The sequence below is a fragment of the Hyperolius riggenbachi genome, chromosome 12 (genome assembly GCF_040937935.1).
Source record: "Hyperolius riggenbachi isolate aHypRig1 chromosome 12, aHypRig1.pri, whole genome shotgun sequence".
Taxonomy (NCBI): Eukaryota; Metazoa; Chordata; class Amphibia; order Anura; family Hyperoliidae; genus Hyperolius; species Hyperolius riggenbachi.
The window spans coordinates 167,799,523-167,825,110 of NC_090657.1; the positions used below are offsets into that span (position 1 = coordinate 167,799,523).

At 47.4% G+C, this 25,588-nt stretch overlaps 1 protein-coding gene across 2 annotated transcripts in view; it reads left to right on the forward strand.

Annotated features, from left to right (window-relative positions):
- The first annotated feature begins 2,286 nt into the window (after positions 1-2,286).
- The window catches only part of LOC137541907 (phosphatidylinositol 3,4,5-trisphosphate-dependent Rac exchanger 1 protein-like), a 38,132-nt gene continuing 14,830 nt past the window's right edge, over positions 2,287-25,588 (forward strand). The window contains exon 1 of one of the 2 annotated variants that reach the window (XM_068263482.1): positions 2,287-2,339. The gene's annotated coding sequence lies outside the window, so the exon portion shown is untranslated. Of the gene's footprint in view, positions 2,340-14,147; positions 14,208-25,588 lie in introns of those variants that run through there. The other variant, XM_068263483.1, reaches the window with a different exon arrangement.

Sequence of the window (25,588 nt, forward strand, 5' to 3'; positions counted from 1 at the left end):
GGTTCTCTATGGGGCGCCATTTTTTAACTACGATAACTGGCGCCATTTTTAACGGACCCCAATATTTTCATGCCATCTTTGGTGTGCGGGAGGTCACTATACCACTGCTGTACAGAAGCGTTGCTAGTCTGCAGACTTATTGAATAAAGTTTACAAATAGCTATTTCATTCACTGTTTCTTTACAGATGTAGAATGACAGCTTGAAACCTGTTTGCTTTGGGCAGGAAATATGGCAGACTTTATTTCCTTTTCTATAGAGATATGCTGATAATGACAGCACCTTATGCTTAGGCCATGGCATTATTGCATCCATATGACAATGTACAGCTTCTCATCCATGTTGGGTGTTCCTTTTGCAGACAAAGCAGAGCACCAGGGAGCAAGCTGAATACAAGACCAGCAGCAGTGAGGAAGAGGAAGCCTCCTCTGAGTCCATAACAGTCTCCTACAAATCCACAAGATCAGTGATGAGACACCTGCATTTATTACTGAACCACAGCTAGAAACTACTTCTGTTACTGGCCAATCACTGCCTTTCTTCTTTAGCTCTTATCCATTCCAGCCTCTTGCTGGACAATTAAGGTTTAAATAGGAAGTGGTCCTTTTTTGAAGTCATGTGAAATAGAAGAGCTGAAAGCTCAGTTCTCACTGTTTCTGTTAGTAGGGAAGGACTAGAACCCCTTTTCCAGTTCTTATTACAGCCTACGCCCCAGTTTGGGTAGACTTTCCCCCCTTCTATTCCCAGTGGCAGGTGCAGGAGGAGTTAGCATTGTTGCAGTCTCCTGTCTGTGTGACACTGGATGCATCTCTGGGACAATAAGTCATTAAAGGTGGCCATACATCTGTAAACTTGGCGGCCGATCGACCACCAGATTTGATAATTATCGAATCTAAGAAATATCCGTGCCACTAAGAGCAGTGGCGTAGCAATAGGGGTTGCAGAGGTAGCGACCGCATCGGGGCCCTTGGGTCAGAGGAGCCCTCCCTCAAGCACAATATTAGCTCTCTATTGGTCCTGTGCTGGTAATAATCCCTTCTATAGATGCTGTGGTAATCATTAACAAACTGTTTCCCATCCGCTTCTTGCACCTCTGACACTGTGTTGGCAGATTTTGGTGCGCTGTATCAATTGTAATGTATAGAGGGCTTGGGGGGCCCAATGTAAAAGTGTGTGTGTGTGTGTGTGTGTGTGTGTATGTGTGTGTGTGTGTGTGTGTGTGTGTGTGTGTGTGTGTGTGTGTGTGTGTGTGTGTGTGTGTGTGTGTGTGTGTGTGTGTGTGTGTGTGTGTGTGTGTAGTGTGTGTGTGTGTGTGTGTGTGTGTGTATATGTGTGTGTGTGTGTGTGTGTGTGTGTGTGTGTGTGGTGTGTGTGTGTTTGGGTGTGTGTGTGTTTGGGTGTGTGTGTGTTTGGGTGTGTGTGTGTGTGTCCCCTTGCAGTTAACCTTTACCTGTTCATCATCCATGCCGTCTCTCCACATTCAAGCCTCATGTGACTACTGGCATATAGCACGTGGATGCCCCACACGCTATGACGCCAGCAACCAAGTGGGGGCGCAAGTGCAGAAGTACTGCGAGGACACACGGGATGGTGTGACAGGTGAATTATAACTTCACGGGTAATGGAAAGGAACATACAACATGGGGGGGAGGGGGAGGCGGCCTCACAAGGCCGATTCCTGAAATATTTCATGCTGAAATTGATCGGGAATCGGCCTGCGGGTTTATAGCAGCCAGCAGATCTCTCTCCGATGAGATTCACTCAGAGGGAGATATGTCTCTTGATTAATCGGCCAATAAAATTGCAAGATGCATGAGCACTTTAAGGGGTAAAAACCCAGGAATGTGAAGGGGTTGACAGCTTGATGATAGAGGTAACATTTCTGCCTCTATAATATGTATCTCATGTTCCTGTCTCCTCCCCAGAAACAAGTCGGCCCTGACACATGGGGGCCACGGCCACATATGAGCTGGACACAGAGAGGGCCCTTTTCCACTAGAGCGATTGTGATTGCTGAATCGCAAAATCGCAAATCGCTAGTGATTTTTAAATCGCTAGAGTTGTTACTTTATCATAGAAATCACGAGAAGTATTTTCCACTACAGTGATTCGATTTGGAAATCGCTAATCGCAAATCGCAATCGCTTGCTGGAGCGATTTTTACAATGATAATGCAATGCAAATGAAAATCACAAATCGCAATCGCATAACAGAATTAATGAAAAATCGCAATCGCAATCGCTGGCGTTTGTGATTTGTGATTGCGATTGCTAGTGGAAAAGGGCCCAGAGGGACAAGGATGCCCAGGCAACATTTGAAAGAAGCCAGAAAGTGCAAGAGGTGAGATGAATTTTCAGGCTATTTTAAAACTGTTTGAAATCTTGTTTAAAGTGAGCCTGGAGTGACCGTAAATTAGTAGTAATTTTTCTGTCTTCATAAGTGCAGTGCTGCCTGTAATCTCATTTGTCAAGCATAACCAGAGGAAGATAGTATGGATTTGCATGGCTATTTGAGTGGAGATGGGAGGAGTAATGGATGTACATTCAGGCTGAGCTTCGAATGGCTCTGTTGATCTAGATCCATAAAGACGTATTACCACAATACTTAATGTAGCTGTATTCACGCATCTTTACAAATGCTTTGTAGCTTTCAAAAAATAAATAAAAAATAGTATAATGATTTGAAATTATCCCTACTGATAATGGCATCCAGACGTGCATACCAAATCCAAATTTGCATAATCCTGCATCAATTTGGAATTATTTTAATTTCATTGACCATCCCTAATTCCCAGCTATATTGCACTATTGTAGTCTTTTCCTGGGTCATATCAGATCTTGGTTGCAAACACATAGGCAAACTATGTGAATGGCACGCAGCATCCCCAGCAAGAGCTTTTTTTAACCATTATTATTTTTAATAACTCCAGGACATCCTCAGTTGATCAAAAATCATCAGGCCCCACTATGTTGCATTATTTCCGAGAAAAGAGTTGCAATCCTTTAACGCAAAATAGCCAATAGTTAAAAGGAACGCGAGGTGTGAGACCTATGGAAGCTGCCATATTTATTTCCTTTTAAACAATACCAGTTGCCTGACAGCCCTGATGATCATTCTGGTCAGTAGGGTCTTAATCACACACCTGAAACAAGCATGCAGCTAATCTTGTCAGATTTGTCATAGACATCTGATCTGCTGCATGCTTGTTCAGGGTTATGGCTTAAAGTATTAGAGGCAGAGGATCAGCAGGACAGCCAGGCAAAGTGCATTATTCAAAAGGAAATAAACATGTCAGCCTCCAAATCCCTCTCACCTTGGATTTCTTTTTAAAATTCTTCCCAGGTTTGCTGGATGACCTGTGATATTACCAGACCTTGAGACCTCTAGGGTTGCCTTAGTAACTGAATCCCACTTTCTCTGTACATCCCTCTGTTTTCTGTTTGTTTCCTCGGTCATCAGGAGCTGAAAGGAAAAAAGGGCGATAAGATCTGTCCCGGAATTCATAATCATCAGAAGTTTGTCAAGCCTAAAAATACGTCCCTGGGGCATGCGTCTTCTGGTATGGTAAGCTATGCCAGTCCATCACTGATCATCTTCTGGAGAACACTCCAGCTGCTACACCTGCTTGATGAAACTCGGGCAAGGTGGCTGATAAAGACCAACGCGGGCAAGCATCAAGCATATGCATAGTGACCACCAGTCCCTCTCAGAGCACCAGTGAGCAATTGAAGTGGCGGATGAACTTGGCTGTGTGCTGCCAAGGGCATTGTTCCCCCCACTCACCCCATCCACTCGGTGCTGCTTCATCGCCCTTCTCCATAGCAACAGAACAATGCCTGCAGGCTAGCGAGGCGTCTGTACAGCCTCCTGAGGGATGGCGTAACAGTCCCTGTAGGTGCAACATGCCCTATAGGTGTGTACAAGGCTGTACCCAGCACTTCCACTTCTGCTAATCTTATTGCAAGTTATTTGCTTTCATGTTATACTGCTATCACTATGATTGATTTTTATATTGGCATTCCACAGTTTCACTGCTGATGTGTTTAACCTCCCTAGCGTTCAATTTCTGGAGGATTTCTGTGCAAAAAGTGGTTCAATTCATTTCCGTGAAACTTTTGTTTGCAACTTACTAAAATCCATCAAGCAAGGGCTTGATAGCAATAGCATTGTTCTCGCTGCTCCCATCGCCAGAAACCTCTCCATCACACATGCTCATTGTTTCTCTGCTCCCCCCTGCATAGCAAAAGATGCATTGTGTGCAAAGGCTGATGACACTTCTGTACAGTGTTGTTAGTGCGCTGTCGCCTTTGGCTGATGACTCCTCTGTTGCGATGCGCGGGGGACAAAGGGACGGCAAGCGCATCTGACTTAGTGGTTTCCAGTGGGTGGGGAAGAGCCAAGACCAATGCCGTTGGGTTATGCTTAGGCATAGCTAAAGGTCCGACATGCTGGGAATAGGTCCAACAGTCCAGGGCTGGGAATAGGTTCAACGTGTGCAGCGCTGTTAATCAGTCATACATTTAACTTCATTGACATTTTTTTTCTGTTAATAGATCAATGGGGAGCTTTGGAGGGATATTTAAAGATGCTTTTTGCACTAGTTATATTTGTTCCCCTCCAGATGCTGCCAGCTTCCGCTGTCCTCCCCGTCTGCCAACACATGCTGCCACCTAGAGCCCCCATAGAACCCTGATGTCAGGGTGCTTTGGGTGCTCTAGTTTCTGGCATGGGGGGTGCAATAGGTGTGGGGGGCGGGTAGGACAGCAGGAGCTGAGGGGCTGGTGGTGGCAGTGTCAGGGCCGGGGCCTTTAGCTACACAGGAGCAACAAACTTTGTGTGTGGCGGGGGCAGGGCAGTTTTTAGGAAAAATAGCTCTCAGGGCGAATTTTTAAAATGCTCCCCCCCCCCCCCCCCCAAACCATACCGTGTCAGTGTGGTAGCCAGATCTGGGTGCTGGGGGGAGGGGTTTGCTGGGAGGGAGTGTGCACATGATTGTAGGTGCTGTGGTGGTGGGCTGAACAAGGGAGTAAGCACATAATTGTAGGTGCTGGGGGGAAGTGATGTGCTGGGAGGGAGTGAACACATGATTGAGGCATGGAACTCACGACAAAATGCTATGGCTAATCGCAATCGCTAGTGTTTTGTATGAGCGGTTTGCAAGCAATTTCATGAGCGTTTTCGGGAGCGATTTTAAAAAGTGTAATCAATATGCCAGCGGTTGTGTAGCGATTAACTTCAAAATGCTAGCAAAACCGCTCTGTGCAGGATTTGATGAGCGATTATGCCAGCGTTTATGTACTTTACATTGCAAAAACGCTAACCGCTAAAAAATGCTGCATGTCCTGAGTTTTGCGATTTGGTAAACGCAGTCGCTCCAGTGGCATTTGGCCCATCCATTAACATTAGCTGAGCGTTTAGGGAAATTGCTAGCGGTTTGAATCGCTCCCTAAACGCTCCGAAAATCGCTCTAGTGGGTTCCAGCCCTCAGCGTGCTAAGGAAGGACCAGGAAAATTAATTAGGGCCCATATCCACCAACAAGCACAAACACAGAGTAAGGCAAAGCATTTTGCTCAGGAATTGCATCTTGTTTTGAGTGTGGGAAAATGTTTAACAAACATCATATCTTGTTCAGAGTACAGGAAAATATTTTGCACAGAAATCCCATCTTGTTCGCAGTGTGGGAAAACCTTTTGCACCAAAATCCTATGGTCAGAGTGAGGGGAAAATGTTTTGCACCAAACTCCCATCTTGTTCAGAGTGGGAAAAGCATTTTGCACAGAAATTGCATCTTGTTCAGAGTGTGGGAAATGTTTTGTTTCACAGAAATCATCTTCAGAGTACAGGAAAGTTGCTGCACCGAAATGCCATCTTATTCAGTCAGGGAAAACACATTGCACAGAAATCCAGTGTTTTTCAGAGTGTGGGAAAATGTCCTGCAGAGAAATCTATTCCTGTACAGAGTGTGGGAAAATGTTTTGCACAGAAAACTGATTTTTTTTTTTAACATACATTAAACCGTATTGAAAATACAGTAGAAAATGCAGATACCTGGAAAAGGATAGTTAAAGATCATTATTTTTGTTACTCCATATAGCTAGAAAACGCACGCACGCACGCACGCACGCACGCACACACACACATACACACACAAACACACACACTCTTTAGGTGCAAGATTGGATTTCTGTGCAAAATGTTTTTCTGGTGACTCCCAGATGCCACCATGATCCCCCCAGGGCGTCGTAGGCCCCCACCCCATCCTGGGCACCAGGGGTGGGGAGAAGTCCCTTGTCCATGCCTCTCCCACACACACACACACACACACACACACACACACACACAGATGGGATTTAGGTGCAAAATGTTTTCCTGCCCTCCAAACAAGATAGAATTTCTGTGCAAACTGTTTTCCCTCACATTGAATAAGATGGGATTTCTGTGCAGAATGTTTTCCAGCACTCTGAACAAGATGGGATTTAGGTGCAAAATATTTGTCTGGTGCCTCCCAGATGCCATCATAATCCCCCAGGGCTTTATTGGCCCCCACCCCCTTTGGGAGAAGCCCCTTGTCCATGGCTGAGACAAAAGCTCTGGGGAGAGAGGGAGGATTGGCTGCCCCTCTCTACCAGAACACACACACACACACACACACACACACACTTTCCCACACACACATTTCCCCCCCCCCCCCAAACACACACACATTTCCCCCCCCCCCCCCCACACACACACACACACATTCCCCCCCCCCCCCCCCCACCCACACACACACACATTTTCCCACACACACACACACACATTTTCCCCCACACACACACATTTTCCCCCACACACACACACATTTTCCCCCACACACACACACATTTTACCCCCCACACACACACATTTTCTTACACACACACACACACACACACACACACACACACACACACACACACACACACTTACACACACACACACATACACATTTTCTCTCTCACACACACACACACACACACATTTTCCCACACTCTGAACAAAATGGGATTTCTGTTCAAAATGTTTTCTCACACTCTGAACAAAATGGGATTTCTGTTCAAAATGTTTTCTCACACTCTGCACAAAATGGGATTTCTGTTCAAAATGTTTTCTCACACTCTGAAGTAGATGGGATTTCTGTGCAGAATGATTTCCCACACTCTGAACAAAATGGGATTTCTGTGCAAAACGTTTTCCAGCACTCTGAACTAGATGGGATTTCTGTGCAGAACGTTTTCCCACACTCTGAACTAGATGGGATTTAGGTGCAAAATATTTTTCTGGTGCCTCCCAGATGCCATCATGATCCCCCCCCCAGGCCTTTGTTGGCCCCCACCCCTGGAGAAGCCCCTGGAGAAGCTTGACTCACAGATTTTACCATGATCCCCCAAGGAGTCATTGGCCCCCACCCCCTCCTGGGGACCAGGGGTGGGGACGAGCCCCTGGTCCATGGCTTGGACAAGAGCTCTGGGGGAGAGGATTGGCCGCCCCTGTCTTCCAGAGCCCCCCCCCCCCCCCCCCCACATACCGTGCACCATGATGGCTTGTTAAAGCTCAAGTTGCGAAGCCGCACACGGCCGGGGATCTGCATTAGAGATGGCTCGAACCTCCGATTTTTGGTTCGCGAACCACGAACGCGAATTTGCACAAAAGTTCGCGTCCGTGTAAACCATGCGAACCGCAATAGACTTTAATGGGCAGGTGACCTTTGTGGCCAGAAACAAACACTGTTTCTGGCCACAAAAGTGATGGAAAAGATGTTTTCATGGGGTCTAACACCTGGAGGGGGCATGGCGGAGTGGGATACATGCCAAAAGTCCCTGGGAAAATTACGGATTTGATGCACAGCAGAATTATAATCCCTAAAGGGCATAAATCACATTGCATTCCTAAATTGGAGGCATAAAGTGCTTGAAAACATCTTGCGTGTGTATACATGGATCAGCAGGTAGTGTAAGTAGTGTACTGCTTCACACTGACAAACCAAACTCACAGTGTAATGCACCACAAAAAGCGGTTTGTGTAATGATGGCCGTGCTGGACTGGTGCGCACCATGGCGAGAGTACAGGCGATGGCGGTTTTCAAGCCCATATGGTCGGGCTGAGGTAGCTCAATGACAGAACAACAGTGACTGTCCAGCTGATCAAATTTGGTCTGTCCACAATAAAGCAATGACCTTATTATCTTGGGTCAGGTGTGCCACCCAACACATTCCTATAGCCGGTCATTGCTTCATTGTGATACGCAAGGCCCTTCACTGCAGCAAGGTAACGATCATGAAGGGGAATTGACACATGTACATGCCTTTTGTTTTGTTGTTGCAGCCAGAAAATGGACATCCTATGTCTGGGCCGTCCAGCCGTGCTCATACATAGAAAGGAGATGTGGCCCATCTTGTGTCTGGGCAGTCCAGCTGTACTCATACATGGACGGGAGATGTGGGCCATATTGTTGTCTGGGCAGTCCAGCCGCACTCATACATGGATTAGAAATGTGGCCGATCTTGTGTCTGGGCAGTCCAGCCACGCTCATACATGGATGGGAGATGTGGGCCATCTTGTGTCTGAGCATTCCAGCCACACTCATACATGGACGGGAGACGTGGGCCATTTTGTGCCTGGGCAATTAAGCCGTGCTTATACATGGATGAGAGACGTGGGCCATCTTGTGTCTGGGCAGTCCGATGTGGGTCATCTTGTGTCTGAGCAGTCCAGCCACACTCATACATGGACAGGACAGGAGATGTGAGCCATCTTACGTCTGGGCAGTCCAGCAGCACTCATACATTGACGGGAGATGTGGGCCATCTTGTGTCTGGGCAGCCCAGCTGCGCTCATACATGGACTGGAGACTTGGCCCATCTTATGTCTGGGCAGTCCAGCTACGCTCATACATGGATGGGAGATGTGGCACATCTTGTTTCTGGGCAGTCCAGCCGCCCTCATACATGGACGGGATATGTGGGCCATCTTGTGTGTGGGCAGTCAAGCTGTGCTCATACATGGATGGGAGACTTGGGACATCTTGTGTATGGGCAGTCCAGCCGCACCCATACATGGATGGGATACATGGGCCATCTTGTGTCTGGGAAGTCCAGCTGCGCTCATGCATGGATGGGAGACGTGGCCCATCATGTGTCTGGGCAGTCCAGCCGCCCTCATACATGGACAGAAGATGTGGGCCATTTTGTGTCTGGGCAGTCCAGCTGGGCTCATACATGGACAGGACAGGAGATGTGGGCCATCTAATGTCTGGGCAGTTCAGCTGCGCTCATATATGGATGGGAGACATGGCCCATCTTGTGTCTGGGCAGTCCAGCCATGCTCATACATGGAGGGGAGACGTGGGCCATCTTATGTCTGGGCAGACAAGCCGCACTCATACCTAGACAGGAGATGTGGCCCATCTTGTGTCTGAACTGTTCAGCTGCGCTCATACATGGATGGGAGACATGGCCCATCTTATGTCTGGGCCGTCCAGCCGGGCTCATACATAGACAGGAGATGTGGCCCATCTTGTGTCTGGGCAGTCCAGCCGTCCTCATACGTGGATGGGAGATGTGGGCCATCTTGTGTCTGGGCAGTCCAGCCGTCCTCATACGTGGATGGGAGATGTGGGCCATGTTGTTGGGGCAGTCCAGCTGAGCTCATACATGGACAGGACAGGAGATGTGGGCCATCTTATGTCTGGGCAGTCTAGCCACGCTCATACATGGAGAGGAGACATGGGCTTTTTTGTGCCTGGGCAATTCAGCCCTGCTCATACATGGATGGGAGATGTGGGCCATTTTGTGTCTGGGCAATTCAGCCGCGCTCATACATGATGGGAGACGTGGCCCATCTTGTGTCTGGGCAAGCCAGCCACACTCATACATGGACGGGAGAGGAGATGTGGGCCTTTTTGTGCCTGGGCAATTCAGCCACGCTCATACATGGATGGGAGATGTGGGCCATTTTGTGTCTGGGCAATTCAGCCGCGCTCATACATGATGGGAGACGTGGCCCATCTTGTGTCTGGGCAAGCCAGCCACACTCCTACATGGACGGGAGAGGAGATGTGGGCCATCTTGTGTCTGGGCAGTCCAGCCGTGCTCATAAATGGATGGGAGATGTGGGACATCTTGTGTCTGGGCAGTCCAGCCATCCTCATACATCAATAGGAGATCTTGACCATCTTGTGTCTGGGAAGCTCAGCCACCCCCATACATGGACGGAAGATGTGGGCCATCTTCTGTCTGGGCAGTCCAGCCTCACTCATACATGGACGGAAGATGTGGCCCATCTTGTGTCTGGGCAGTCCAGCCACGCTCATACATAGACAGGAGATGTGGGCCATCTTGTGTCTGGGCAGTCCAGCCACGCTCATACATGGATGGAAGATGTGGCCCATCTTATGTCTGGACAGTCCAGCCACGCTCATACATAGACAGGAGATGTGGGCCATCTTGTGTCTGGGCAGTCCAGCCACGCTCATACATGGATGGAAGATGTGGCCCATCTTATGTCTGGACAGTCCAGCCACGCTCATACATTGATGGGAGATATGGGCCATCTTGTGTCTGGGCAGTCCAGCCACGCTCATACATTGATGGGAGATATGGGCCATCTTGTGTCTGGGCAGTCCAGCCACACTCATACATTGATAGGAGATATGGGCCATCTTGTGTTTGGGCAGTCCAGCTGCACTCATACATTGATAGGAGATATGGGCCATCTTGTGTCTGGGCAGTCCAACCACGCTCATACATTGATGGGAGATATGGGCCATCTTGTGTCTGGGCAGTCCAGCTGCACTCATACATGGACGGAAGATGTGGCCCATCTTATGTCTGGACAGTCCAGCCACGCTCATACATTGATGGCAGATATGGACCATCTTGTGTCTGGGCAGTCCAGCCACGCTCATACATTGATGGGAGATATGGGCCATCTTGTGTCTGGGCAGTCCAGCCACGTTCATACATTGATGGGAGATATGGGCCATCTTGTGTCTGGGCAGTCCAGCCACGCTCATACATTGATGGGAGATGTGGGCCATCTTGTGTCTGGGCAGTCCAGGCACACTCATACATTGATGGGAGATGTGGCCCATCTTGTGTCTGGGCAGTCCAGCCACGCTCATACATTGATGGGAGATGTGGGCCATCTTGTGTCTGGGCAGTCCAGCCATGTTCATACATTGATGGGAGATATGGGCCATCTTGTGTCTGGGCAGTCCAGCCACGCTCATACATTGACGGGAGATGTGGGCCATCTTGTGTCTGGGCAGTCCAGCCACACTCATACATTGATGGGAGATGTGGGCCATCTTGTGTCTGGGCAGTCCAGCCACGCTCATACATTGATGGGAGATGTGGGCCATCTTGTGTCTGGGCAGTCCAGGCACACTCATACATTGATGGGAGATGTGGCCCATCTTGTGTCTGGGCAGTCCAGCCACGCTCATACATTGATGGGAGATGTGGGCCATCTTGTGTCTGGGCAGTCCAGCCATGTTCATACATTGATGGGAGATATGGGCCATCTTGTGTCTGGGCAGTCCAGCCATGCTCATACATTGACGGGAGATGTGTGCCATCTTGTGTCTGGGCAGTCCAGCCACACTCATACATTGATGGGAGATGTGGGCCATCTTGTGTCTGGGCAGTCCAGCCACGCTCATACATTGATGGGAGATATGGGCCATCTTGTGTCTGGACTGCGGCAGTCCAGCCACGCTCATACATTGATGGGAGATATGGGCCATCTTGTGTCTGGGCAGTCCAGCCACGCTCATACATTGATGGGAGATATGGGCCATCTTGTGTCTGGGCAGTCCAGCCACGCTCATACATTGATGGGAGATATGGGCCATCTTGTGTCTGGGCAGTCCAGCCACGCTCATACATTGATGGGAGATATGGGCCATCTTGTGTCTGGGCAGTCCAGCCACGCTCATACATTGATGGGAGATATGGGCCATCTTGTGTCTGGGCAGTCCAGCCATGTTCATACATTGATGGGAGATATGGGCCATCTTGTGTCTGGGCAGTCCAGCCACGCTCATACATTGATGGGAGATATGGGCCATATTGTGTCTGGGCAGTCCAGCCACGCTCATACATGGACAGGAGCACCGCCATATGAACCTCTTTGATAAGCCCTTGTTGAAGAGGTTCAGGGGTTCCAGTGCTGGAACAGCGAGCTTGAAGGGGATGCGGGAAGCCTCTGGATTATCCAGATTCCTCCTTCTACTAAGCAGAGTCTCTGCCTTGGGCACTGTAATAAAATAGTGTTGTACATGTTGCTGAATAAGGGGTTTGAGGTCAATCTATTTGCACTTGTGATGCACCACACTCCCACACTTTCTATATGCTTCACAAACCGACATATACATATTATGCATATATGGGAAGATAAACACCCATACTGAGCTTTGTGCATATAAGTGGCAAGGAATAGTCAATGAGATGCAAAATCATTTTGCATTCATACAGGATTATGCAAATTATGTATGCCAATTTATGGTGCTTGAAAATGGACCAATCAAATTACACCATAGCAGGATGTAAGAGCAAGATTTCAAGCTGCTTGAAGGGAATCTAAACTGAGAAGGATATGGATTTGTTCTTGTAAAATACCAGCTGCCTGACTATCCTGCTGATCCTGTGTTTCTAATACTTTTAGCCACAGCCTCTCAACAAGCAGCAGATCAGGTGCTCTGACTGAAGTCTGACTGGATTAGCTGCATGCTTGTCTTAGGGTTGTGATTCAGCAACTATTGCAGCCAAAGAGATCAGCAGGACTGGGAAGCAACTAGTATTGTTTAAAAGGAAACATCCATATTCCTCTCAGTTAAGGTTCCCTGTAAACTTGTGTACAGAATTTGCATAACCCTGTATGAATGCAAAACAATTTGCATCTCATAACCCATTCCTATTAATGGTGCGTTTATATGCATGTTGCTTGGTGTAATAATTCTGCATGTGAACTCGCTGCCTGTACAAGTGTATGGGGCATGTTCACATCTCCGCGTTGTAACAGATCTCTTTACACAAAGGCCCCGTTTACACTTAATCAGTTGGTGTGCATTAGTATGCGTTAGTGCGCGTTGATACGCATTTTTTCCATAGCACCGCATTGGGAAGAAGATTTCAGTTAAACGCGTTAAAGGGAACCTGAAGTGAGTAAAATAAACACATGACGTAGCTACAAATGAATATTACATACTAACCTCACCGTCAGTTCCTCTCAGAAGCTCACTATTTTCTTCTTACAGTGATCCCGTCCAATTCTGACAATATTTTGTCAGAAATTAAATATACCAGTTGCTGCCTGTCAGTTATATATCAGCAGCTGTCAGTTACAACTGAATGTGCAAGGTAATGTCCATGTGTCCCTATGTTTTAAGTGGGTGATATTACAGTTTAACAGTGTGCTGACCAGGAAGTTGTTATGGGGTAATGGCCATTTTTAAAATGGAGGACAGATAATTCCCTTGATCCCAATGGACAAATGGGACGCAGCAGAGGAGAAAGAGATTGATGCGTAACCTACATGGGAGGTAAGTATAACCTGTGTATGGTATTTTTCACTGTTTATTTTCAGTTCAGGTTCTCTTTAAGTGTGTACTGTGCCATAGGAAAACATGGGCATTACTTTGAAAATCCGTTTTCTTTCAGTTATAAATAACTGAAAGAAACTAATTAAAGAGGAACTGAACTAAAAGAAAGTCACTAAATTGAGCCTCCTTATCCCTTTGAAATTAATGATTTTAAAGGGATAAGCATCTGCTGGACTTTCTCTGTTTTGCACTGTCCCTCCACTGCTTTTCTCCCTGTCTCTCTGCAAAAACCTGCTCTGCTCTCTCCTCCTCCCACTGTCTGCTTACCTCTCTTTCTTCCTCCAGTGTCTAATATGATGTCCCTCCTCGTACCCACCATGGACACCTTGCCTTTCTCCCTCCTCTCCACTCATCTCCTGGCTTATCTATCCTCCCCAGCTGTCAGTTCGCCTCCCTCCGTTGTGCCTCTCTCACTTCGCTCTTGATCTCCCTCTCTTCCTTCTCTTCTCTCCACTGCTCTGCTCACCTTTTCACCTCCCTCAGCTGTCTGCGCGCTGTACCTGTCAAGTCAGGATTCTCCATTCACATGAGGCACCTCCTGATGACACACAGTGTCAACAACCAAAGCAGCAGGAACTCTCATGAGGTAATGACTTAGTAGGCGGATTTTGCATAAGCAGAAGAAGCTCACCCAGTGATCTTTTCAAGCTTGCCGGGCAGTTACCACGTGACTGTTACGGCAGCCTACGTCACAGGGGGTGAGGTTTATTAATTTATTGTATATTATAGAGTTTATTTACATATTTTTGTACATTTATTGTACTGTTTTTGCCTACAACTTTTAACATGAATTGCGATGCTCTGTTTTCATATTCTGAGTTCAGTTCCTCTTTAACCAGTTGCCGACTGCTCCACGCCAATTGGCGTGAGCAGTGCGGCAGCCCTAGGACAGCTCCACGCCGATTGGCATGAACAGCTGTTTATAGGGCTAGCAGGAGATCGCACGCAGGCTGCGCGCACATCTGCTTGGAAGACGGAGCTCCGTTCCGCCTTCAGTCTCCCAGTGGCGGAGACTTCCAAGCACTGTATCGAGTGAAAAGACTGTGGTTTCGCCGTCTAACAGTCTCCTAGCAGGGATCGCCGCTGGGAGGCTGAAGGTGGAGCGGAGCTTCACTCCACCTACTAAGCGGAGATACGCGCGATCTCCTGCAAAGTGAGCCCCAAGGACTTTACACTGATTGGCGTTAGGCGGTCCTGGGGCTGCCATGGTCATGGCATGACATGGTCGGCAATAGATTAAAAAGCAAAATACTTAGATCAGTAGAGAGAAGGCTCTGGATTCTCCAGAGGTTTCCTGCTCCCTGTTGTCCCCTCTGCTGCGTAGGAAACCGTGTGCATGAGCAGCTTCATACTACTGTGCAGGCAGGAGTAAGACCACAAGCAACATGTTCAACATTGGGCTCTATTCACAGAGGGCAGGTAGGTAAAATAATAGTCTTCGGTAAAATACCTCATCCGGTATTTTACACTTTTTCTTTCTAAATTCACTTAAGTTTTCCCTCATGAGGCAGAAGTTCGGTATTTTACCGAACGAACATGCCTCAGTTCACTATTCCCTGCTCGGTAAGTGTGACTTAACAGCATGTAGCAGGTCAGCGGGCAGGCAGGCAGGCAGGCAGGCAGGCAGGCAGGCAGGCAGGCAGGCAGGCAGGCAGGCAGGCAGGCAGGCAGGCAGGCAGGGGAGCTGTGTGTAGAGGTTTTCCCTACAGTGCGACCCTGTTATCCCTCTAGATGTGCTGCAGCCACCAGGGGGAGCTCTTCTGTATGCTACAATACAAATAAGCACATCTGAAGGGATCCAGGGATGCCTTTTGAAAATCTCCCTCCTCTGCTTTGCTACACTGAAAGTCCCACCCAATTACCCTTGGCTTCAAATCAGTGTGAGAAGCAGGCTGTGTGGTTCTCTCCATTGGCTGCTTGTCAAATCTACTGCACAGAGACAGCATGGGGAGAGCAAGTTATCGGCTGCTGTGAGCTGGAGAAAATGAGCGAACACTTTTTTCCGGGAAACTTAATGTGGAAATCTTTGTGAATTGCAGTTTCTTGACATTTCTTGAGGCAATTACCTCACAAGTCGGTAATTTACCTCATTAGTAAGTTGGTAATGTTTATTTTCTGCGTGGTGATGGGTTTAGTGAATTGGAATGTGGGAAGGTGATTGGTAAAATCCGCTGTTTTCAGCATTCCCGAATGCAGTAATGCTTTGTGAATAGAGCCCATTGTCAGATATGTTTTGAGGTAACCAGCACTGGAATGGGAGGGTGTAAGAAGATCAGTGGAAGCCTCTGAAATATACAGAGGCACTCCTCTATTGGGGTAAGTATCATATTTTTTTTTTCAGAGTGGCACTATAGCGAAAATTAGGCTACTAGGATAGGATAACCCTGGCAGCATGTACCTAATATCAGGAACATACGTTACTAAACTTTTATGGATGTTTTTTTGTTTTGTCTTGTTTTTTGCTTTTGTAAATGTAGACTCGAAAGGTTAGAGAGCAAGAGTTTTCAATGGAGTCTCCAAGGCCTAGTGGTTGACTACTGGGGAGCTCATATAGCCAAAAGCATACTATAGAATGTCTGTGCAATCTGCAAACAATTGTATTGTAATGTTTGTGTGTACGCCACCTTATTTTAATTGGAGCTGGAAGTGTAGAACTGCAAACTGCTTTTGAATGGGGTCTCTGAGGTCTAGTGGTGGACTGCTGGGGAGCACATACAGCCAAATGTATGCTACAGAATATCTGTGCAATCTGCTAACAATCAAATTGCCATGTGTGTGTGTGCATGCCACCTTATAGTTTAATGGCCATTCATGCCTGCACATAGTACAAGGGAATTGCATACCCACCATTAGTGCTAACCCTCCCAACAGGCATGCATAGGCAGGATGTCACCGGTGTCCAGCAAGCCAGCCACCTAGAATTGCACTTCATGTGGGCGTGGGCACATCTTTGCATGTGTTTTTGAACTCCCATAGGAAAGCATTGTACGAGAACTGCATATGATTCTCATAAGAAAGAATGACCTTGCTGAATGTTTTTCTGCACATAAAAATGCACCAAAAATGCACATCATTCCGGGGGTTTGGCATCCCATGGAGTTACATCATGTGTGTTTCCGCATGCGTTTTCCACTCTGCAGCAAATTGCATGTGATTCAGATAAGTGTGCCTTCTGCCCAAGTGCGCATTAGGGCATTTTCCACTGGCTGCAATCCGCCTCACAAAGCCGATCGCTAGAGCATTGCTACTTACATTTAAATCGCGGTGTTCATTTCTTATCAGTGTGAGTCACTTTTTCCCCACAGGCAAACGTCTGCTTCCCGGTGAGTAAATGGCACAAGTGGGAATTGCTGCTTGTGCGTACGCCCCGCATTGTGATCATGGGCAGAAGTGCAGGCAGCAGTGGAAAAGGCCTAAAGCTGCATCAGTTGTATTGCAGAATAATTCTGTAAGTCATATGTTCTCTTTTCTGCATTGTAACAGAGCATGTTATTCTAACTTGCTGCATGCAGGCTTTGAATCAACGTGTATGATATAACTCACTTGCAGTTCACACACACATTATAACCCCTGCATTATGCAACACACACAATGTGCATCCAGCCTGAGGCCTGGAACCCACTAGAGCGATTTTCTGAGCATTTAGGGAGCGATTCAAACCGCTAGCGATTTCCCTAAACTAGAGTGACCAGACATCCCGGATTGCCTGGGACGCGTCCCGGATTCGGGGTCCGCTGTCCCAGACTTAATGAGGTACCGGGAAACGTCCCGCTTTCAGCAGCGGGACGTCCCGGCCTCGGGACTCTGGCCACTCTATCTCATGAACTGGCAGCGGTGTCTATAGACGCCGTGCCAGTTCATTACCCGCAGCCCCGCTCCAGCCTCCTCTTCCGGTGTCTGTTCCGACACCGGCAGGCAAGCAGGGCTACGGCAAGATGGCTGCCGAAGCCCTGTACTGGAGACTATTTGTGTCTCCAGTACAGGGCTTCGGGCGCCATCTTGCCGTAGCCCTGTCAGCGCGGGAGACCAGAGCAGGAGGAACAAGACGGTCCCGGGACGGAGCAGCGCGCCAGAGGAGACTTCTGCCAGGTGAGTAAATGCTTGTTTTCCAGGTGAACTTTGCCCGCATTGCGTTTCTTGTCTGGTGAAATGTTTGCCCGCATTGCGTTTCTTGTCTGGTGAAATGTTTGCCCGCATTGCGTTTCTTGTCTGGTGAAATGTTTGCCCGCATTGCGTTTCTTGTCTGGTGAAATGTTTGCCCGCAGTGCGTTTCTTGTCTGGTGAAATGTTTGCCCGCAGTGCGTTTCTTGTCTGGTGAAATGTTTGCCCGCAGTGCGTTTCTTGTCTGGTGAAATGTTTGCCTGCATTACGTTTCTTTTCTGGTGAAATGTTTGCCCGCAGTGCGTTTCTTTTCTGGTGAAATGTTTGCCCGCAGTGCGTTTCTTTTCTGGTGAAATGTTTGCCCGTATTGCGTTTCTTTTCTGGTGAAATGTTTACCCGCATTGCGTTTCTTTTCTGGTGAAATGTTTGCCCGCATTGCGTTTCTTGTCTGGTGAAATGTTTGCCCGCATTGCGTTTATTTTGTACTGACATGTTTGCCCGCATTGTGTTTATTTTGTACTGACATGTTTGCCCGCATTGTGTTTATTTTGTACTGAAATGTTTGCCCGCATTGCATTTATTTTATACTGACATGTTTACCCGCATTGCATTTATTTTATACTGATATGTTGCCCGCACTGCGGTTATTTTGTGCTGACATGTTGCCTATTGCGTTTATTTTCTGGTGTCCGGGGTAACTGTTACTGCATTTATTATTAATGGTCATAGATGGCTATGTTTGCTGCTTTGTGGTTACGGTATACTATTAGCATCACACAGTTTCTGCACACCCATGATGCAAAGTCTCGTTTGTCCACATCATGGCGTAAACACTGCTTTCTTATGCCTCGCCCATACAATGTCATGGCCACGCCCATTTTTCACTGTGGCAGCCCCCCCCCCCCGGTCTTTGCTACTGCGCGCTCCTCAGTCCTCCCCACTTTTCGCCGTGGCGCGCTGCGTGCGCCGCCCCACGCCCCCCTCCCCGTCCTAGGTTGGACCCACAAAAATCTGGTCACTCTACCTAAACGCTCAGCTAATGTTAATGGATGGGCCAAATTCCACGGGAGCGATTGCGATAACCAAATCGCAAAACGCAGGACATGCAGCATTTTTAGCGTTTCTGCACATATAAACGCTGGCCTAATCGCTCATCCAAACCTGCACAAAGCGATTTTGCTAGCATTTTGAAGTTACTGCACACTGTAAAAAATTAATTGGAAGGACCAATCAGAATTAAAAATGCTAATAGCTACACAATCGCTGGCTAAAACCTTACACTTTATAAAATCGCTACCAAAAACGCTCATGAAATTGCTTACAAAACGCTAGCGATTGTGATTAGCGATAGCGTTTTGTAGTGGGTTCCAGGCCCATAGATGACTTTTCTCTGTTCTTACTATTTCTCCTCCTTTTAGCTCTTTGCACACTACGGACTTTGTACCGCGTTGTACAAAATCATTGCTTCCCGATGCAGAAGCAGTGATAGTCGGGCAATGATAGACGGCCTCATCTGCTATCTCCTGTGCCTCCTTTCCTATTGTTTACACCCCACTACCCTCTAGATTATAAGCTCACAAGGGCAGGGACCGTCTCCTATTGTTTCTCATTTGCGTACCAATTCTAGTGATACCACACATGTACAGTATGTATTTCACCAGATGTATTCAGCTTAACAATGGAGCAATGAAGCCAAGGTCCATTCTCAGGAGCAGACATTGGCCTCAATTCACTAAGATCATGCTGGAGATAAGGCAAGAGAAAACTTACCACCACACAGTGAGAGAGTTATCTTATCTCTTCATTACTTAAGTTACCTCCTCTGTAGTTAAGTTACCTCCTCTGTAGTTAAGTTACCTCCTCTGTAGTTAAGTTACCTCCTCTGTAGTTAAGTTACCTCCTCTGTAGTTAAGTTACCTCCTCTGTAGTTAAGTTACCTCCTCTGTAGTTAAGTTACCTCCTCTGTAGTTAAGTTACCTCCTCTGTAGTTAAGTTACCTCCTCTGTAGTTAAGTTACCTCCTCTGTAGTTAAGTTACCTCCTCTGTAGTTAAGTTACCTCCTCTGTAGTTAAGTTACCTCCTCTGTAGTTAAGTTACCTCCTCTGTAGTTAAGTTACCTCCTCTGTAGTTAAGTTACCTCCTCTGTAGTTAAGTTACCTCCTCTGTAGTTAAGTTACCTCCTCTGTAGTTATTTTCACACGCAGTTAATAAACAGCCTGTTAGAATTCTGGAGTTATTTTAAGGATTTAAGAGTTAACTTAAAGATAGAAGAGTTAACTTTAGGTTTGCCTGAGGTAAAATGTTTCCTGAATACTACATGCCTTATCACCATGGTGATAACTCTAGAAACATTATTAAAGACAGGAGATAAGCTTAGTGAATTGAGGCCATAGTCACTAATCATTTGTATCATTCACCATCAACAGGGAATTATTTGTGGCTAGGAGCACACATAGCAGAAACGCTAGCGTAGCGGAGAATGCTGCGTTTTTGCCGCTAATGGAAGTCTATGGGCGGAATGAAAATATGCATATGCGTTTTTGATGCGTGCATTTTTAAAAACGCTGGTTTTGTTGCATAATCAAAAACTCAGTAAAAACGACATAATAAAAGTCAATGGGAATTCAATGGTATGCGTTTTTCGAGCGTTTCCATGCATTTTTGAAAATGAAAAAAAAATGTTGTGATGTATTTCCACTTCCTATTGTCTTCCTAGTGATTTGCATAAATCAAAATATTAAAATGCATACAAAACACATGCGTTTTGTATATGCGAACCGCAAACGCATTAGAATACACGCAGAACGCTTGGAAAACACATCTGCGATTAAAAAAAAAAAAAAAAAAAAAAAGCTAACGCAAACACCAAAAAAGCACAAAAAATGCATAGAAACGCAGCCTGTTATGTTATGTGTGCACCCAGCCTGTATCTTCCCGACCAGCCCTGCTGCTGAACAGAGATGGCTGATGATTTTCAGAATTCCAGCTTGCATGCAAATTAAATGCAGATTGTATGCAGCTGAGAAATGTGGCAATCAAAATAGGCAGGATGTGCATTTCCAATCCCAAACTGCATACAATTTGCATTAAATCTGCACCCAAACTGGAATGACCTCCATTCTCAAGGAGTTGGGTAACAAAATGTCAGAAAATGACCGACTATTGTACGACCATGTTCACATTCACAATGTTTTCCGGTAGAAATTACAGTTTGTGCAAGTAGTACGGAAAGTGTGACCATGTTGGAAAAAAAAATCATTATTTTATTGGTAAATTCCCCCAAAAATGAAATTCATAGTTAAAATACCGATTGTATTGTGTTTTTACTGCCTCTCTCCTATAGAACACTGGCAGCCCTGGGGGGGGGGGGGGGCACTCGTGTCACCCCAGAGTCGTTCGTCGCAAGAAAACCAGAATTCCCTGCCGTGACGAACGACTCTGGAGGGACACGCATGTCCCGCCGGCTGCCAGTATTCTATAGGAGAGAGGGCAAGGGGGAGGAGAGCAGGGCCGGGCCGAGGCATAGGCTGGAGAGGCTCCAGCCTCAGGGCGCAGTGTAGGAGGGGGGCGCAGAATTCATTCAGCTGTCATTCCTAATTGTGTTTGAAGCAGAAAGAAATAAGAAAAAGGGATACATGGCAGTGACTGCAAGCCAGATAACTAGATATTAAGGTGTTGGGGAGGTTGTGGGCCCTGTGGCGCCTCTTAGTCTAATAGCAATCAGTGTGTGACGGCTGGGGTGGCAGGGATGGAGGCGCACTTTGGTGTCTCAGCCTTGGGTGCTGGAGGATCTTGTCCCGGCTCTGGAGGAGAGCGAGAGCCGAAGCCGGTGGCTTGATCTGTTACATTGCCGCCAGCTTCATTTTAATTCAATTAACTCACTTTTTTACAATACATTTGGCCGCCACAAGACGGCCAGTAAAAACACAATACAATCGGTTACATTAACACTTTTGTTACGTGAACTATTAAAGAGACTCTGTAACGTCAAAAAGATCCCCTGGGGGGTACTCACCTCGGGTGGGGGAAGCCTCCGGATCCTAATGAGGCTTCCCACGCCGCCCTATGTCCCACGGGGGTCTCGCTGCAGCCCTCCGAACAGCCGGCGACATAGCTGACTGTCAGTTCAATATTTACCTTTGCAGGCTCCAGCGGGGGCGCTGTGGCTGCTCTCGGCTCCGAACTACACGGAAATGCCCGATATCAGTCGGGTCCGCTCTACTGCGCAGGCGCCGGAAACTTGCGCCTGCGCAGTAGAGCAGACCCGATGGCGATCGGGTATTTCCGTGTAGTTCGGAGCCGACAGCCGTCAGAGCGCCTGCGCAGGAGCCAGTAAGGTAAATATTGACATCATTATTCTCGGAGGGCTGCAGCGAGACCCCTGAGGGACGGAGGACGGCATGGGAAGCCTCATTAGGATCCGGAGGCTCCCCCCCCCCCCCCCCGAGGTGAGTACCCCCCAGGGGATCTTTTGATGTTACAGATCCTCTTTAATGTAATTAGCGCCACCTGCCGGATGCCCTCTAAAAGTACCTTTTTTTATCACTTGTAAGTACCTGGCACTATTTTTACTTCACATCCAATTACATATGTTACACACTTATTCCACATTTTTAAAGGGAACCTTAACTGAAAGGGCTACGGATGTTTCCTTGTACAGGACAACTGTAGTGAGAGGTATAAGGATGCTGTCATCTTTATTTCATTTTAAGCAATACCAGTTACCTGGCAGTCCTGCTAAACCTCTGCCTATAATACTTTTAGCCATAGACCCTGAACAAGCATGCAGCAGATCAGGTGTTTTTCACATTTTTGTCAGATCAGACAAGATTAGCTGCATGCTTGTTTCTGGTGTGATTCAGCCACTACTACAGCCAAATAGAACAGCAGGGCTGCCAGGCAATGTGTATTGTTTAAAAGGAAATAAATATGGCAGCTTCCATATTCTTCTCACTTCCACTTCAGTTCCCCTTTAAACAATACCAGTTGCTTGTTAGTCCTGCTGATCTCTTTGGCTGCAGTAGTGGCTGAATCACACACATGCAGCTAATCCAGTTTGACTTCAGTCAGAGCACCTGATCTGCATGCTTGTTCAGGGGCGGTGGTTAAAAGTAATTAGAGACACAAGATCAGCAGGAGAGTCAGGCAACGGGTATTATTTTAAAAGGGAAAAATCCATATCCTACCCAGTTAAGGTTCCCTTTAACAAACTCTTTTCGCTATTACCGCCATGTTACTGCAATATTTTACCGCACTTTATTCGAACTTGGAAACATTTTTGTGAATGTGGAAATAAATCGTAATTTATGTTGGGTAATTTTCCGATGTAGGTCTCCATACAACACCATGGGCAGTAACCAAATTTAGGTCAGAAAATTAACGTTATGGTAAATTACCAAATTTTTTTACACATTCACAAAAATTTGAGTATGAGTGAAGGTTGCACTAACTTGGTGGTAATTGGGGGAAAGGTTGTTAAACATTCAGTAAAGATGCAGAATTAGTGCGTAAAAACATTTTTTCATTATTAATTCTATTTTTTGCTAAATTTAAGTCTAAAATAATGATTTTTTTTTAATACCGGGTTACCATTTCTCACTTTTTTCCACAAACTGTAGCAGTAGCAGCCACTGATTAGCAGCTGCCTCTATGCCAGCAGCAGTAGCAGCTTCTGAATAGCAGCAGCCACTGTGCCAGCAGCAGCAACAGCCACTGATTAGCAGCTGCCACTGTTTAGCAGCTGCCACTGTGCCAACAGCAGTAGCAGCCACTGACTTAGCAGCAGCCAGCCACTGTGCCAGCAGCAGTAACAGCCACTGAATAGCAGCTGCCACTATGCCAGCAGCAGTAATAGCCACTGATCAGCAGTTGCCACTATGTCAGCAGTAGTAATAGCCACTGATTAGCAGCTACCACTGTGCCAGCAGCAGTGATATCCACTGATTAGCAGCTGCCACTATGCTAACTGCACATTGTATATGAGTTATTTCCAACGGAAAGGTTTTATTTGACAAAATGTCACAGACCTAGTGTACCTAACAGCAATCAGCAATAACTGTGTTTAATATTCCTAGTTCGCGCCTTAAGGGCAGCAATACGGCCCTTGGATTAAAAAGTTTGGACACCTGTGCTCTAGATAGTACAAAGGCTTCCCCCAATCCTCCTGCAAAAGCCTCTGGTGGCAGAGCTACTGCTGTGTACAAGTGCATCTATACTAGGGATGCGCAAATATGGTCTGTGCACGGCTTTTGTCACTAGTCTACTTGAGGTGGTGACCCAGCAGGAAACCTCATAGGGAGCAGTTCTCCAATCACAGTACCCTCTACAGCACAAAGCAGTGTAACTTGCCAAATAGCGTGGGTGCAGATATTACTACAACCTATGCGCAACCTATCAACCCAATCATATTAGCGGAATTTCCCTATGAAGTTTCCCGCGGGGTCACCTTAAAGAGACACTGAAGCGAGAATAAATCTCGCTTCAGAGCTTATATTCAGCAGGGGCATGTGTGCCCCTGCTAAAACGCCGCTATCCCGCGGCTAAACAAGGGTCCCTTACCTCCCAAATCCTCTCCGTTCTTTGCGGGGATCTCTTCCGCATTCAGGCAGGGCTAATGGCCGCAGCCCTGCCTCACGCGCGTCTGTCAGCGTGTATCTCCGCCTCCTCCCCTCTCAGTCTTCCTTCGCTGAGAGGGGCGGAGGAGAGGCAGCGATGCGCCGCTGATAGACGGCACTGAGAGGCAGGGCTGCAGCCGTTAGCCCTGCCTGAAGAGCAGCAAAATCTACGACCAAGTTGGTCGTAGATTTTGCAGGGGGGGGAGGGGTTGGGGGTGAAGGGACCCCCGTTCAGCCACGGGATAGCGGCGTTTTAGCAGGGGCACACATGCCCCTGCTGAATATAAGCACTGAAGCGAGATTTATTCTCGCTTCAGTGTCTCTTTAAGTAAACTAGCGGCCAGCTTTTCCCTCTGTGCATGAGGAGCTTTGCTGTACTGGGTATGCATGGAGCAGACTCTCATGTTTAGTACAGATTGACACAGACAGGAGTGCAACCAGAAGAAGGGCTGGTTCATACTTGGAATGCAAATTGCAATTTTGCATTGTGATTTTACTGCAAAACCCCAAAAGCGCTGCATGCAGCATGTTTGCAATTTATACAAATCGCAAATGCTGCAGTGAGAATGATCCCATTGGGTTACATTAGCAGCAGTGCTTTGCTGATTGATGGTGATCAGCATAGCGCTGAAAAGTGCTCAAGTGTGAACCAGCCCTGACAGTGTCCTGGGCAGCCAGGGTGGACTCAACAAAGCTCTGGGAAGCCTCTGGACCATCCAGAAGTTTCTCACTACTTTGGTAAGTAGCCAAATCTTTATACTCCCATTCCTGCTGAAAAACCAGCTGAAGTGAGAGGGATATGGAGGCTGCCATATTTATTCCCTGTTAACCACTTGCCGACCGCGCACTCATACCGCGCGTCGGCAAAGTGGCAGCTGCCAGACCAGCGACGCAGTTCTGCGTCGCCGGCTAATTAATCAGGAAGCAGCCGCTCGCGCGAGCGGCTGCTTCCTGTCAATTCACGGCGGGGGACTCCGTGAATAGCCTGCGGGCCGCCGATCGCGGCTCGCAGGCTAAATGTAAACACAAGCGGAAATAATCCGCTTTGTTTATATTGTACGGCGCTGCTGCGCAGCAGCGCCGTAAGGCAGATCGGCGATCCCCGGCCAATCAGCGGCCGGGGATCGCCGCCATGTGACAGGGGACAGCCTGTCACTGGCTGCACAGGACGGATAGCGTCCTGTGCAGCCCAGATTGCTAGAGGGGAAAGGTATGAGAGGGAGGGGGGTAATTTCGCCGCGGAGGGGGGCTT